This window comes from Oreochromis aureus, linkage group 3 (genome assembly GCF_013358895.1).
Source record: "Oreochromis aureus strain Israel breed Guangdong linkage group 3, ZZ_aureus, whole genome shotgun sequence".
Taxonomy (NCBI): domain Eukaryota; kingdom Metazoa; phylum Chordata; class Actinopteri; order Cichliformes; family Cichlidae; genus Oreochromis; species Oreochromis aureus.
Genome location: NC_052944.1, coordinates 77485128 through 77501350, shown reverse-complemented (window position 1 = coordinate 77501350; position 16223 = coordinate 77485128). Strand labels below are relative to the sequence as shown.

At 37.8% G+C, this 16223-nt stretch overlaps 1 long non-coding RNA gene across 1 annotated transcript; it reads right to left on the bottom strand.

The window, feature by feature from the left end:
• Positions 1-1541: 1541 nt before the first annotated feature.
• LOC120438290 lies at positions 1542-12361 on the bottom strand. Its single transcript, XR_005611779.1, has 3 exons — positions 12103-12361; positions 3633-3723; positions 1542-1592 (listed from the first exon to the last, which is right to left on the bottom strand). It is a non-coding gene; the product is annotated as an uncharacterized LOC120438290 (long non-coding RNA).
• Between the last annotated feature and the right edge of the window lie 3862 nt (positions 12362-16223).

Sequence of the window (16223 nt, the reverse complement as noted above, 5' to 3'; positions counted from 1 at the left end):
TTCATGTTTGTTACGATGACCTGATTGTGAGAAGCTTTTGTCACAGTGTCTGCACTTGTATGGTGTCTCTTCTGTGTGGATTCGTTTATGCTTTTTCTTTAAGCTCACGTGCAGTGGTGAAGGATGACCCACACTGGTCACAGATGTGCTTTTTGACCCCACTGTGGAAGAGTTCATGTATTTTTAATGTACTTGGTGTGTGGAAGCCTGTCCCACATTCTTTTCAGTAGTTCATTTTGTCTCCAGTGTGTCTACGTTGATGTGGTTTTAGGTCCCGTTGATGATTGGAAGTTTTTTCACAAAGGTCACAGAGAAACTCTTTCCCACCACCACAGTGACGACAGGGTTGAGAACCTGATCCATGTGCTTTGCTCTGCTTCTAAACAAAGACAGTGTAAGTGATCTCTGCCAATGTCCAATTACATTTTACTGTTTACATTATAACACTCAGCTTACTGGACAAAAATGAGTCTTCATTTTTCCAAACAGTTCATTCAGTATAACTCCATAAGTTTATTGATCAGACTTGTTCCAAACAATTGGGTTAAAATTACAGGATAAAAATTTAATACATCCTCACAGTAACTGCACTTGTAGAGTTATTTTCTGGTGTGGATCCGTCGGTGGTTTCTCAGGTGATGTGGAGACTTAAAAGTCTTCTCACACAGGTCACATTTATAAGGTCTCTCCTCAGTGTGGCTAAACATGTGTAGTTTTAACTTTGCATCTGTTGTAAACAGTTTTCCACACTGTTCACAGCAGGAAACATCATTTCCAGTGTGAATCCGACGGTGACTATTTCGGTAGTGTTTGTCACTGAACCTTTTTCCACAAAAGTCACAGCTGTATGCCTTAATTCCAGAGTGGGTTACTAGATGCTTCTGTAAGTCGCCATTTTGAGTAAAAGCTTTACCACACAACTCACAGCTGTACGCTTTAACTCCACTGTGGATGAGTTGGTGTGCTTTTAAGTTTCCAGCCCGGGAAAAAGACTTTCCACACAAGTCACAGCTGTAAGGTTTAACTTCTCTGTGGACGCTTTGGTGTGTTTTAAAGGTTTGAGAGTGGGTAAAAGACTTTCCACACAAATGACAGCTGTACGCTTTAACTCCACTGTGGATGCGTTTGTGTGATTTTAAGCTTTCAGCCCGGGTAAAAGACTTTCCACACAAGTCACAGCTGTGTGCTTTAATTCCACTGTGGATGAGTTGGTGTATTTTTAAGCCTCGAGCCCGGGCAAAATCCTTCCCACACAAGTTACAGGTGTACGCTTTAACTCCACTGTGGATGAGTTGGTGTTTTTTTAAGCTTCCAGCCTCAGTAAAAGACTTTCCACACAAGTCACAGCTGTATGATTTAACTTCACTGTGGATGAGTTGGTGTTTTTTTAAGATTCGAGCCAGGTAAAAAGACTTTCTACACAAGTCACAGCTGTAAGGTTTAACTCCACTGTGGATGAGTTGGTGTGTTTTTAGACTGTCCGTCCGGGAAAAATCCTTCCCACACTCATCACAGCTGTATGTTTTCACTCCCTTTCTTCTGTGAGGTTTGTCGGCCTCCTGAGAGCGCTGACTTCTCGCTCCATGTTGGTCCTGCAGGGACAGAGATACAAACAGAGGCAGTGAGTGAAATGCAGTCGTGGAACAAACTGAAACTGCCTCCATCAGTGGAATCAAACATGTCAACAAACACATTGTTGGTGTGTTACCACCACCTTCTGGTGATAGTATCACATTACAATCAATGTTCCCTCTAATTTTTCATGTGTCTGAGCGAACACACAAACTCCCTGAACGATACCTTGGACCACTGTGAGCAACATCAGACATGTGCGCTGTGGTCACGCCAGCATTGAATCCATTCAAGTTACATGGTTTATTAAAATAATCAAATTACACTATTACACTAATTAAACTACTTTTAATTAACTGCTTTAGCCCACTTACAATGAAAATGTAAAACAAAAATGTAGTCATTGACCTGTGTAGTATGTTAACACTATTGGAACTCAAAATAACTTGAACTCAAATTTTGAAAACACAACTTTCTTCTTTTCCTTTAAAAAAAAAAAAAAAAATAAAGCTCTGACTTGTATTATGGGTATGAGTCTGTGGTCTGGGAGAGAGTCCTGTAACTTTCTGTCAAAATATACAAAATATAATGACCAATGTTGGGCAATTAATTATATAGTTACTTCTTCAAAAAAGTAACTGAGTTTGGCAAACAACAAAGTTTTTGCAGCCATTTTTTAAAATGCAGCCAATGTGTTTTTTGAAAAATAAACATTTCATACTATTTACAGAACAATCAGCTGTTCTGCATCAAATTTGATGCCACACAAATTATTTGTGCTACTCCAAAAAATAATTTCTGTCCACTATGAGATAAAGGAGAACAACAGCCTGATGCCTGCAGGCCTGACAACAGGAGATGTATCACTCCTGTAACACCTGTAACACCTGTAACATTCAGCAGTTGCCTCATTGTTCTGAAACACACAACAAAACTATTGACTACACTACACACTAACTACACACTAACTACACACTAACTACACAAGATTTGCGCTAAACGTCGCAAATCTCTCACATCTCAAAACACCGCCGTCACTCCTAAAACTTCCCCCCGTTTCTTAACAACTAGATGCCACGTTGCCATATCATTTTTTGATTGGTCGACATGGTACTTTTTTCGACCAATAGGAAAGAGAGAGGGGGGTGGGGGGCTTGTTTTTGCTCACAAGCGGAGAGTGCTTTCAAGCGTTTTTTCTTACAGAACGTTTCTTCCCGCAGTAAATCTAAACAATGATAGTATTCAGGAAAAATAACAAACATTGCAGATATTTTTATCACAACTCTGGTTTTACGTGGCCTAAAATTTAAAAAAAATTTAAAAACTGGTATAAAGTCCACACTTTTTCTGTCAATTGTTCCGTCTGTCCTGCTCACATCTCCAATGGTTGTACATGTTGTCATTAACGTGGCTTCACTCCACATCAGCCACGCCGCTTTGCTAGCTAAAACACCGGTGTCGGCACATAAGGACGCTGTCATAGCCTGTCAACCACGTTGATTAGCTTCGTATATACGAATGTGAATCGCATTATTGGCTGGACTATAGGATAAGGTGGCATCGTTCTAATCCCATACGAGAGCAGCCAGTCACTTACTGACTAACACTGCAAAACAGAATTGTTAAAGTATTAATTTTAATTTCAATTCAGGTTAGATTTTTTTTTTGTGCACAACGCAGATTTTCTGTGCGCAGAGACCGTGCCAGCAGTGCGCAATTGCACACGTGTGCAGCTTAGAGGGAACATTGATTACAATTGATGTGCAGTGAGAGTTGTACTGAAAATGACATTATTGAAGAAATACTGATAAGTGGAGAAAATCATTTACTTCATAAATAGTTTTGAGTTCAACTGTTGATATTGTTATTTCAATGTATTCTAATAAAATATGATATTTGTATTTTCTTCTAACTTCTGTGGTTTTTGGTTGTGAATGTAGAAGCTGTGTATATGGATGAGCCCAGGATGGAAAAGACAAAGCTGCTGTTAATGTGTTTTTAAAAACCAACCAGCTGTGCACACAGTTTCAATAACAGTGTAACTGTGATACTTTTCTCACCTTTTGTGTTGAAGACATTGTTTCCTCTGTAGTGGCTGAGCTGAGTCCAAATGGCTGAAATTGTTCCTCTGTTGTTCCACCAGACTCTCAGCTGGAACACAAAAAGTATATAGACGTATTTTATCCCTGACAAAAAGAAGCAGAGCAAATAAACATTACTACACTCCTCAATCACGACAATACATATGAAGCTTCAAGGTGAAACCCCAGAAGCAACTACAAAAAGAAAGTCATCAGTTGCCTACAAGATCTTGAAAGGGAAAAAGTCACTGACTGTCCTGTATATCACCACCTTTACCCAGTGGATGCTACACCCTGTATATATGTCAACATTATTTAGGGATAATGTTGACATAGGCGATACATTTTCATTAATTCATTTCAACTGTAGAAGCCTCTATAAATGCTTTGTTCTGATCAATGGTTTTTTGAATAATCTGAAAGGCAAGTTTAAAGTTATAGCACTATCAGAAACATGGATAGATGAGGAAAGGGGTTGGGACTTTCCTATTGATGGATATGAATTATATCATATAAATAGATCTAATAAGAAGGCAGGAGGTGTGGCACTTTTTGTTGACAGCGATTTGAAATGTAAGCAGGTTGAATATATGTCTGTGGCTATTGATGATTTAATGGAGTGTGTGACAGTAGAAATAGAAATGAAAATAAAGAGTAATATAATTGGTACTTGTATGTATAGGAGGCCTGGGACACTGATAGAAACATTCACAGTAGTAGAAGATTTATTGAGCAAGGTAAATGGAAATAAGACATTTTGTATTTGCGGGGATTATATATTTTTTTTTTTTTAAATGTCCAATCATAAATCATCATCAGATTTTTTGAGTTATTATTTGGAAGAGGGTTTTACCCTCTGATTACTAAACCTAGTAGAATAACTGAAAAGTCAGCAACTTTAATTGATCATATTTTCATTAATTGCTTGGAAAGCAACATTATAAGTGGTCTTGTCATAAATGACATAAGTGATCATTTACCTGTTTTTGTTACTTTAGATTATAAAGTGACACGAAAAGAGGAAGTGTGTGTTATATAAGAATTAGAAATGATGAAGCAATAAATAAGTTCAGGCAAGATCTTATGAAAGAAGATTGGAATGATGTTTATGTAAATGGCGTCAATGCTGCACATGAGGCATTCTTAAATACTTAGTTGGTTTTGTATGAAAATCACTGTCCGCTGGTATTATATAAGCAAAAGAAAAAGAAAACTACTGGTTTTGGTCATCGTAAAAAATACTTTGGATTGTATAATGAAACCTCTGTTATATTTTTAATCTTATGGGGGGTTTTTTTTATAATGGGTGTATTTCCAGACCGAATGAAAGTGGCAAAAGTTATCCCCCTTTATAAATAAGGAGACAGACATAGTTTAAATAATTATAGACCAGTATCATTGCTATCACAGTTTTCTAAAGTGCTTGAAAAACTCTTTGCACAAAGATTTGATAACAGTTGTTTTTCAATAAAATTAAGTAAAAGTCAGTATGGATTTCAACGGAACAGATCAACAGCAATAGCATTAATGAATACTATTGAAGACATTTCACCAGCAAATATAATAATAAATATACTATAGGGCTATTTATTGATTTAAATAAAAGCTTTTGACACTCTGCAACACTCCGTCTTGATTTTTAAGGCTACGTTCACACTGCAGGTCTTAATGGTCAATTCTGATTTTTTGATCAAATCCGATTTTTTTGTCTGCTTGTTCACACTACAGATCAAATGTGACAGCAAACATACTCCTGTGTGAACCCTCAAAGCGGCCCACATGCGCCAAAGAAGACATCACACAACGCGGTCTGTTCAGACCCAGACCAAAAAGTATTGTTTGACTGATGGCCCTTAATATAAAGACTTGTTTTGGACTTTACATTTCCCAACTTTTCCGTAAGTTATTTTGTTATTTACATATGGCCTAATAATCTGATGTAAAATATATAGAAGTCCATTACTGTATATAGTAACTGTTAAGTCTAATATACCCTAGTAAGCTATACTTTTTCCTTTGGGAAAGTACCATTTGTGAATTCTGCAATTCTGTTGAAGAAAGATGTTGAATCTATTTAATTATTCTTGAAAAATAATTTATTTCTGTGCATTTTATTTCACCCTGCATCAAATTAAAGATAATTACATCGATTAAGCATCATCAGGTGGGGGGTGGTTTTTTTTTTTTTTTTTTTTTTGCTGGGAGTTTGCAACCCTATTAGTTAGGTTGCTTAATATTTCTGCTAAGTCCTCTTTAAAATACCAGAATAGGGAGGATGGAGCAGGTTTAAGTTTATTAGATTGATCAGTGTTGCTGAACTATGAAATATTTTGGGTGCAGTGTATTTTTTTTACATACAGGTATAACAGAATAGCTTTAGTGTTGTTGTTTATTTAAACTTGAGTATGAACTTATACAAAATTCAGCAAGATATTTTTTTTTTTTAAAAAAAAGAACAGTTTTATTGCACACCATTGTTTTTCTTGTGACAAGTTTGATGTGTCACATGGCATGCTTCCTATTGAAAAAACAATAGTTGTATCCAAGATGGCCGACTTCTAAATGGCCACCATGGTCACCACTCACCTTGAGGAGTTTGCCCCCTCACATATAATAATGTGTCACAAACAGGACTTTAATATCACCAACCATTCCCATGTTATTCAGTGATTCTTGAGATAAGGGACAAAACATGTCTGGCAGATAAAACCCAATTTTGTGGTTAAAAATATGCATACAAGTGTTGACCCAACTGCCTAAAAGACAAACCAAGGCAATTTTTATACAACAAAAGTATGATTTTGCATTTTTTATACATATATATTTATTTTAAAAGGTACAACACATTACCAGTACCTTAAAAATCCGTTGTCCAGAAGCAGGTGTGATAATATTAAAATACAGAAAAAAACATTAAAAGTAATGTAAAATTAAACATCATGGCTCTCGTCACTAAGTATTTAAGTCAATACCTTATATCATATCAAAATATGCAATTGAAAATTTATTTTTACATATTTTTTAAGTGATTAAAATCGTGTCCAGAGTTTTTGTCAACACCATCAGATTTTTTTAAAAGTACAAAAAAATCTGGAATTATTGTGGGTAGCTTACACTCTGAGGACCCCTTTACCACTTCCTGTTCAATACACATGCCATAAGGTCACTGCTGTGATAAAAAAATTTTTGTATTTCATTTATTGCATACCTTTCTGATAAAACTCTGTGTCACAACCATAGTGCGTCAACACCAAAGTCGGTGTAATCCAAGATTTAATTATTTTCTTTTGTAAAAATAGCTTAATTTAGGTAGATTGCAGAAGCCATAAGCAAATGATGAAAAACAAGATGGCTTCTGTCAGAAAAACATGTGTTATGAGAGAAAGTAGGGTATTTTGTCAACACCATCAGACGTCAACACCATCAGGATTTTTGTCTGACAGTGTTGACCCTTTTTCTAATGGTGTTGACAAATGCCACAAAAGTGTGCTATTCACTATTTATATTTAGTTACTTTTTACTAATATTTCAGATATATTACTTCCTGTGTATTTTACTGATATTTCTGCTTTACAGATGTGTCAAATATTATCAAATTTGCCTCATCTTGAATCTCATTGTTTATGTATACATTATTAATCCTGTGGGAAAATGTTTAGTCCTCTGCATTTAACCCATTCACTCAGTGATGCAGTGGGCAGCTACAAATCCAGGATAGCCGCTGTTCGTTGGATTTGAACGCCCAACCTTCCAATCATTTGGCATCTACTGAGTTATCTCTGCACCAAGAGCTGGGGCCTGTTCTTCGTACCTCGCTAAGTAAGTTAGCCGGATTTGATTGTTGACGATTTCGCGTGATCTTGGATCGTTCGGTTCTCCGAAGCTCATCTGGGGCTTGCTGTCATAGCAACAGATCCGTAAGAGTAAGCCTGCTCGGGAGCAGGTTTACTTTATGTAAACAGGATTAGATCGCGGCCTCTCAGGTATGTCCGCTGAAGTTATATGAAAGCAAGAGCGATATTTCGCCACTGTTTTACCATAAATAAATATTATCAATGTAACTAAAGATAATGTATTTGATTCTTTTATTGATTTCATACAGATACATACAGGTCATTTCCGAAAAAAAGGGAAATGTACTATTAATCATTCTATTACATGTAGTAGATCATGTCAGATGTAATTCATATGTTAGAGTAGTAATAGTAAATTACTACGTGCAATCAAGATGAGAGACCACGGCTAAAAAAGCGAAGGTGGATTTGGGAAGTCTGTCGCAGCCATGTCCTGTCCGTTTGTACGCGAGCAAGGAAGGTGCAAGATTGATAAGGAGAGTTTACAGAATTTAGCGTATATTGCGGGATAGACGGGATCCTTTAGCTCAATGACGGTGTGCTCATAGAGATATCGATTCTCCCATGAGGGTATTATTATTTACTTTCTTCCTCTCTCTCTCTCTCTCTCTCTCTCTCTCTCTCTCTCTCTCTATATATATATATATATATATATATATATATATATATATATATACTGTACTGTATATACTTACTCCCGACTTACTGTGCATGCTTCAGTCACCCCTTGCATGGGAACAGGTAAAAGTGATGGAGTGTTATGTCAAACTACACACAAAAAACCCACAATGTCAATAAATGTCACAGTACAAAAAAGGGTGTGACGAGGGGTGCAGGACCACCACCTGTCTTTATTTGCTCTGCTCTTTTCTTGGTTGCTGTTATAAACAAACAAACAGATTATTCCAGGGTCTCTTGTCATAGACTAAAAGCAATATAAGTGATAAATATTACCATTCTGTGGAATATTTTTATATTTCACTTTACTTTTTCCCATGTTCTAGTGGGTCCTGTTGTGGCTCTAATGTGAAAGAGGATGTAATATAATATAATGTGGAATAAAATAATATCACATGATATAATGTAATATCATGGATCACTTACGAGTTTAATTTGTCAGCAACTTTCTGCCAGCCCTCTCTCCTTGCTTTTGCAGCCTTTGCAGTGTTCCCCTGCGTTTTAATTAAACTCTGAAACTCCTGATATCCCTCAATCAAGAGTTCTTGGTCTGCTGCCGTGAAATACTGTGCGCACTCCTTCGACATCTTCGCCGACCAATCACAGGGTTGCCGATCAATGTTTCTACTATCGATGCGTGTAGCCCTTTTAAGCCACCCAGTGATCTCAGATTACTTCATCCAGCTGTACTAATCGTCAACAACAGGTGCGTTCGGACAACCGGATTAGCGAGCTCACGGTTAGCGCGATGATTTGATCTTGGATGTGTCATTTGATCTTGGATGTAGTAAGCGAGGTACGAAGAACATCCCCCTGGTCTTTAAGTGATGATGTTTGAATCCTGCTTCCGGGCCCGAACTACTCTGTGTTTATTAAGCCTGTTGTGCTGTTAAAATGTTTTAATGCTTTTTTATCTTGGTCTATTACATCTAAACAAGCCCCTAAAAACAGTCAGTGATCACTGTCAGCCTAACCATCGGGAACCCTCACGTTAACTTTTATCAAGTGGAAAAAAGTTAGCATTCATCCTCCAGCTTCACTGTGTTTATATTATGCTAACATAGCTGTGTCGCTAGCGATCATGTAGCACATCACTATATACCAGCTAGCCCAACTTCAGTAACCCTACAAATGTCACTGCTGTTTAGTTTTCTGTCTCAATTTATGTTGGAAGTGGTAGCAGAGCTGGTATATCATGTTCAGGTGGAAACAAGCAATCTAACTTCTAACTCTGTTAAATTTCATATATTCTGTTTTCATGTATGCCTGGATGTTACACCTGGTAGAGCAGCCACACTGATCATTTTATTAAAGATGAAAGAATTTATACAGTTTGTAACTCTCAGTGATGCCGCAGAGTTTCTTTGACTTTGGGATCTGCAGCGGAGTTTGGACCTGGAAACGGCTAATGACATCAGACTTAAAGACCGGATAGCATCTCTATTGCTTAATGCATAATTGTGTTGTGAATATTCATCCTTAATCTGTAAAAAAGCATCAGGTTCAGAAAAACTTTAGTAATTACAAAATGGTACATTTCAGGCTAGAATAGCAAAGGGGAACCTGTCAGTAGAGGAATGAAAGAGAAGGAACAGGGAGGATTAAAAAAGGAGAAAACAATTAACAGCCAGCCTGAGTTGAAGAAAGAGTTTCTCATAAAGGAAAGGGAAGATGGAGAAATAGAGTGAAAAAGAGAAAAATAAAGAACATCAGTGATCTGAAAGGAAGAGAAAAAAGTCAGAAGAGAAGGTTTTGGAAGAAAGCACAGAAGGAGACAAAAGGAGAGAATGTCCAGCAGGGTCTAAACACACAACCACAGAGTACTTTAGGAATCAAGGAGTAGCAGGCAGCTACTTGCTGGTGAACTATTAAGATGTAGAACTTGACATGTGCAGAAACAGAATTGTTATGAAGTGTCTTGTGATATTACAAAGGTTGTTAAGGTTTAATGGTCATTTTGAATGAAATGATATCTTGTTTTCTACTAGTGTGTCAACACCGTCAGCACCTTGTCAACTCCATAATACGGAGTTTTGGTTTATTTTTCTCTTTTGGAGAACCATATATTTTCCTCCCTCATGATCTTCCGATAAAAACACGTAATTTTCCCAATAAATGTGTAATTTGCATTCTGCTTAATATGATTGTTTCTTATAGAGATTAAATACAAGCTTCTGAAAATATGTATGACTGTAACTAATAATAAAAAGCCAAAACAATCTTACTTTTAAATGTGGTATAATTACTTTGAAAACATATGTGCATAAACATAGAATAGAGAAGCTGCTAATAGTCAAAATAGCTGAAACAACTGAATTTAAAATATATATTTTTGCATTTCTTTGTGTCTGACGGTGTTGACAAAAACCTTAGACTTCTCCAGTAAAAACATAAATTATTAAAAAATGTTACACCTGGCAGATGGTGATACAGCCAAAACTTTGTGTAACAATTATATATGTTTTTGAAAAATCAAAAAATATATTTTAGAAAATTAAAACCTGTTTTGTCCCTAATCTCAGGAATCACTGTATTACGGTGTATCCATATAAATAGCCCACCCTGTACTTTCAGCATTAACATAGCTTTAAAGCCTTCACTGTAAAATATGTAGTATGTAAATCTTACAGAGAATGTGATTATTTTATGGATAATTAGAGCCAGTCATATATCCACACACAGCAAGCTGAAAGTCACTGAAAACAGTCAACAGTTGACTGTGGGAGAAAGTACTCAGGGCCTTCAAGCTAAACACTATGAAAGGCACATCAACCACACTTATACAGACTGTATATAACAACCAACTCTAAAATGTTCGTTTGCAGAGAAAAGACAGGCAGACTCTGCTTACAGGATGTGATGTGACAACACTAATGAAATATTGATGTGTCATAGTTGTTCAAGACGTTTTTCTTATGGGCAAAAATATTAAAATCATGATTAACAGGGGTGGTGATTTCTATGACTTTGTGTATATAATTTGGAATTTTTTTTACAACTGTGGGCCAAAAATAAATACACAATATTATTTCATTCATTTCAAAGGTTTATTTGCATGACGCACAAACACACAATTGAAAGGTACAAATGTGTTGTGCGTGAAACGAATTCAAACGTGCTGCAGATGTGTGTCACAAGTTGATCTGGCTGTAGGCTGTGGCACTTGGCCAGAGGTGGCGCTGGTTGACTCGAGTCCATGTTAGTGCACACAAAGTAAACTGCACGCTTTAGTTGTGAAGCAAAAACGCTGAAACCGGAGAAATAAAACGTGCGAGGGGAACGATAACGACGACAAGAGTGTCCCGATCGTTTACTCTTCCTGTCCTGTGAACAACACCGGCGTGGTGTTAATTGTTCGCGGTTTTCGCGATCGCGTCGCGCATGAGAATATCACCAGGTAAACTCGCGACATTTTTAAACATCTTGCTGTTCAACAGCATCAAGACTGACGGAGTGTGTTTGAGATAACCTCACAAGTGTCACAGATGACACATTTGGTGGGTTTTTTTGCTGGTTTGTCAGTAGCAGCTCCTGAAACGCAAGACTGCCACACATCTGTTCGACCAACGCCAGTTGATTTTTTTGTCCCAGTCCAGCCCTGGATGCATCTGGAGACGGTCCTATTAAGTCCTATTCTAAAGGCTGATTGCCCTCCCCCACGCTTGTACCTGTGGCTTTGTGTCCTGGGGGTGGGGGTTAGTTGTTCTCCTGCCCTGCACCCCATCCTTTTGTTCATATTCAAAGACTATTTTTCTGTATCTATTCTTACTCCCTAAAAACCGCCGTATTATAATGTTGAAAGCAATCACAAACTCTACAGTCTGTCTAACTCCAGTGTATACCAAGCAATCTATTATTCTCAACAGAGCTAAACTCAACATAAACTGAACCCACATTAAAGTTAGCTCGGTGCTTACCTTTAGATGAGCCCACAAACCGAGAGAAACTCCGTGATGAAGCTGGAAGTTTTTCCAAACACAGGACACAGATCAGGGAGCAGAGACCCACGTGGTTCACGCTGATCTGAGCTACGATCCAGGAGACAAGGGTGTGCGGATCGATGCAGAAATTGACCCCAACGTTGGTAGTTGTATATGTTCCTGTAAGTTCACTACTTTACTCCGGTTTCATGAAAAAGCAGCTCTCTCTGCTCGATTCCTCTCCTGCAAACACATACTTTCTCCGCCCCCTTTTCCCGGCTCTGCAGTGATTTGTTACTGGGTTTGGTCACGTGACGCACTTGCACAACGTAACCACGCGGGGTGTAATTTCAAAATTAGTGCGTATCTCCTTTTCCTAAACTCTTTTCTTTGGCCTTGATGAAAACGTCCTCGTGTGAAGGAGAATTACTAAAGACTCAGGAAAAGAGAGGAGCGTTGCTGAGAATTGGAACAGCCTTACACTCGTTTCTCTGTAACAATGTGACACCGGATGTCGCCTGTTGAAACTACATTGTGCTGAAGATGGACTACAAAACAAACATCAGGGGTCACCAACCTTTTTGAAAGTGAGAGCTACTTCTTGGGTACTGATTAATGTGAAGGGCTACCAGTTTGACATACACTTCTCAAATAACAAATTTCCTCAATTTAACTTTAATTATGTGTTATCATTAATAATTAATGATATTCTTCTATGTAAAGACACTAATTATGTTAATTATTTTTCACCATAATTATAAAGAATGCAAGTAGGAAACAAGGTAGGAAACAGATAAATATCAATATGCAATGCTTTATTTCTATAAATCTCTGCAAGTATTTACATTTTGAAGTGATCACTTCTACAACATTTTCACTTACCACCAGGGGCGATTCTAGGATCAGAGCTTTGGGGGTGCTGAGCACCCAGAGAGCTGCCCATCCAGGCAAGGTAAACTTTAGTCATCACAATGAGACTTCTTCCCTGTCTCTGTCAGTCCCTGCATCCTTAAATGTCTCCAGTTGTCCCGAGTTCCCTCTGACTGTCTCCTTGGTGCATTTAAACCCTGTTCCTCCCTGTCCTCATCGTCTGTTGTCTTCATCTCCATTATCAGTCATCATATTTTTAGCCTCTCTGTGCAAGTCTGCAAATTTCTTTATTAAATCATAAGATTCTTAAATTCATCAAGTCTCTCTGTGCCTGGGTCCTCGTCACAAAACATGACATCACTGTTTTGTACATTTTAACACAATTTAATCCTCACATTTGTGAAAGAAAAGCAAAACACTTTTTTGAAAAGTTTGTAACAAAACCATCAAATCTGATAAAGGTTATTTAAATGCTGCTAAAGAAGAATGGATTGGAATTAAAAAAAACAAAAAACATATCCTAACCTTAATTACTGGGGGAGAATAATGAATGATGCTCATAGTGAGTAAAAAGTAAACTGAGTGCATTTTTTGGACAGAGATTCACTTGTAAAGTGTTTGTATAATATAATACAGATACATAAAAAATACACTCCAAAAACAGAGTCCTTGAAATGTACAAAATATTATTAAAAATTTAGAAAAATTGAGACACCTTGGCCTATGGTACAATGTATGAAAAGATCTTTAGTGCAGATTCTACTATGGCCCTGCAGATTTTTTCTTTTCTTTTAACATATGTCGCCTCACCTTGAGGTTAGTAAATCTCTCACATTTTGGTGGTCAAGTCTCTCAAGCACCTCTTTCTCAACTGACATCACAGCCAGGTGCTGGAGTCTGCTTTGACCCATGGTCCTTCTCAGCAGGTATGGAGCTGACTCAAGACACTAAAAGACCTTTCACAGCTACAGCTGCTAACTGGGTTTGTTAGGGCAACCTGAATAACAGTTTTCAGTGTGGGGAAGATCTGATTATCCAGAATATTGTACAATGTTAACATATCTGGGATGGCACCAGCCTCACTCTTGAGCTTCAAAAAGTTTTTGGCAACCGTGACTTCCTCTGACTGAAGCTCAATATGGTAATGCAGCGCCAGGGCTGACAACCCAGTTTGTTTTGCAGATTCTGTATAGCAGCTTTAATATAGGGAGGACACAACTTCCAGATTGTATAAGTAAAATTAGTTGGGGTTTTTTTTCTTTGGACTGACAATCATACACAAATAGATTGTATTCAATTACATTTTTATAAAAAAAATACTATTAAGATTACTAATAAAAAAGTCCTCTCTCAGTGTACTTTCAACCAAAAGGCAAATAACCAAACCACATGTACATCTAATAAAGGATATAAATATTGAAACACTGATCCAACATTATCCTTTATTGATGGATCATTTGATCTTACACTTTTACCTGAATGTGGCTCCTGTTTTTGAAAAAACTTCCTCATATCCAATATGAACCTGGCTGTCTCTCTGCACACACACACAGGGGCAGATCTAGAAGGGTGGCATGGGGTGGCAAGTGCCACCCTAAAATGATCCCTTGCCACCCCAAGTGCCACCCCAGTTTTGCATATGACAGTGTTATTTATTAACATAAGATAGCATTAACAGTTTGAGCGTAGTTACAGTCAACAGTGAATATAAATGCTAAAACTGAATATATTGCATAGTGTTCCCCCCCTCCACCATTTACAAATGGTTCAGCCCAAAGCAGGACTGGCTTTTTTTCTTGTTTTTAGTAGCAAGCAATGCGATTGTGCCAGAGCACATTTTGAACAACACCATGGGAATTGCGCTTTTTACACAGGTGGTTGGATGCTACACTCTGGAAATGGAAGGAAGGTGAGTGTTATTAACCCTCCATGGTCCACGGACACGCTGCACATCCAAATCACATGACTGATTTAAGCTGGCATAGCAACAAGCTGCAGCCACCTCTGTTTCAGCCCACATTGATTCGGACTTCAAAGTTTTTAAATTTTAATTACAGGCCAGTAAATCCAGAGTTATGATAATATATATAAGCCATGCTTTTTTCTAAATACGGTTGTCACATTTTTGTGTGTGTGTGTTTTAAGCGTTTTCTAAGGACAGTGCAAAAATGGTAAAGAAAGGGGAAAAAAAGCCACCTCTTTCCTATCGGTGGAAAAATGCACCATGTGACCAATTATAAAAAAAAAGTCAACACGTGGGATTTGGTTGTTTAGGAAGAGGGAGAGTTAGGCTACGTCCACACGTACCCGGGTATTTTTGAAAACGCAGATTTTTCTATGCGTTTGCACCTTTCGTCCACACGTAAACGGCATTTTCGGTCACTGAAAACGGAGATTTCTAAAAACGCCTGCCAGGGTGGATATTTTCGAAAACTCCGTTTTTGCATTTACGTGTGGACGAGAAAAACGGAGAAAACGCAGCGTCAAAGGTGTGCGCCTTTTTTGACGTCACACTGTGCGCCACGCTTTGTTTCAGTGAAATGAATTTCTATAATACTGTTAATTGTACTCTCTGCAGTGTTTAAATGCTTACATATACACACACAGTTACTGTCCCTCCACACATACGACTCGGTTCTGCTTCTATGCCCCATCTTTGTTTACTATTTCCCACCGAGGCTTCTAGACTTCTGATTGGCCAACATTTCTACACGGTTAGGAATATATCGCCACCTGTTGCTTTGGCATGTTCCTAGCAGCGTTTTCCTTCATTTCTGCGTTTACATGTGGACGGGATCATTTTTTAAAACGAAAACGGAAAATCTCCGTTTTCAAAAATATCCGTCTACGTGTGGATGTAGCCTTAGGGGAGTGATGGTAACGCCAGCGAGACAGAGCGAGCAAGTGAGAGAGAAAGAGAGAGAGGGAGAGAGAATTTATAGATGTGGGAGATTTGTGACGTTTAGTGTGGAGTGTATACTTAGCGTTTTGTTTTGTGTGTCAGTGAGGGCATTAATGAATGTCACATGCACATTTGCAACATAAACAGAAAAAAACCAGTTGTCCTCCTGTTGTCAGGCCTGCAGGTTTCTCCCTGTGCTGTTCTCCTCTGTCTTTTGGTGGACAAACTTTTTTTTTACTGGCACACATAATTTGTGGGGCATCTTATTGTGACACCTGATTGTTCTCTCATTTTAGTTTTAGTAATATTTTTAAATGGTTGTACAAAATTAAAAAAAAACAGCAGG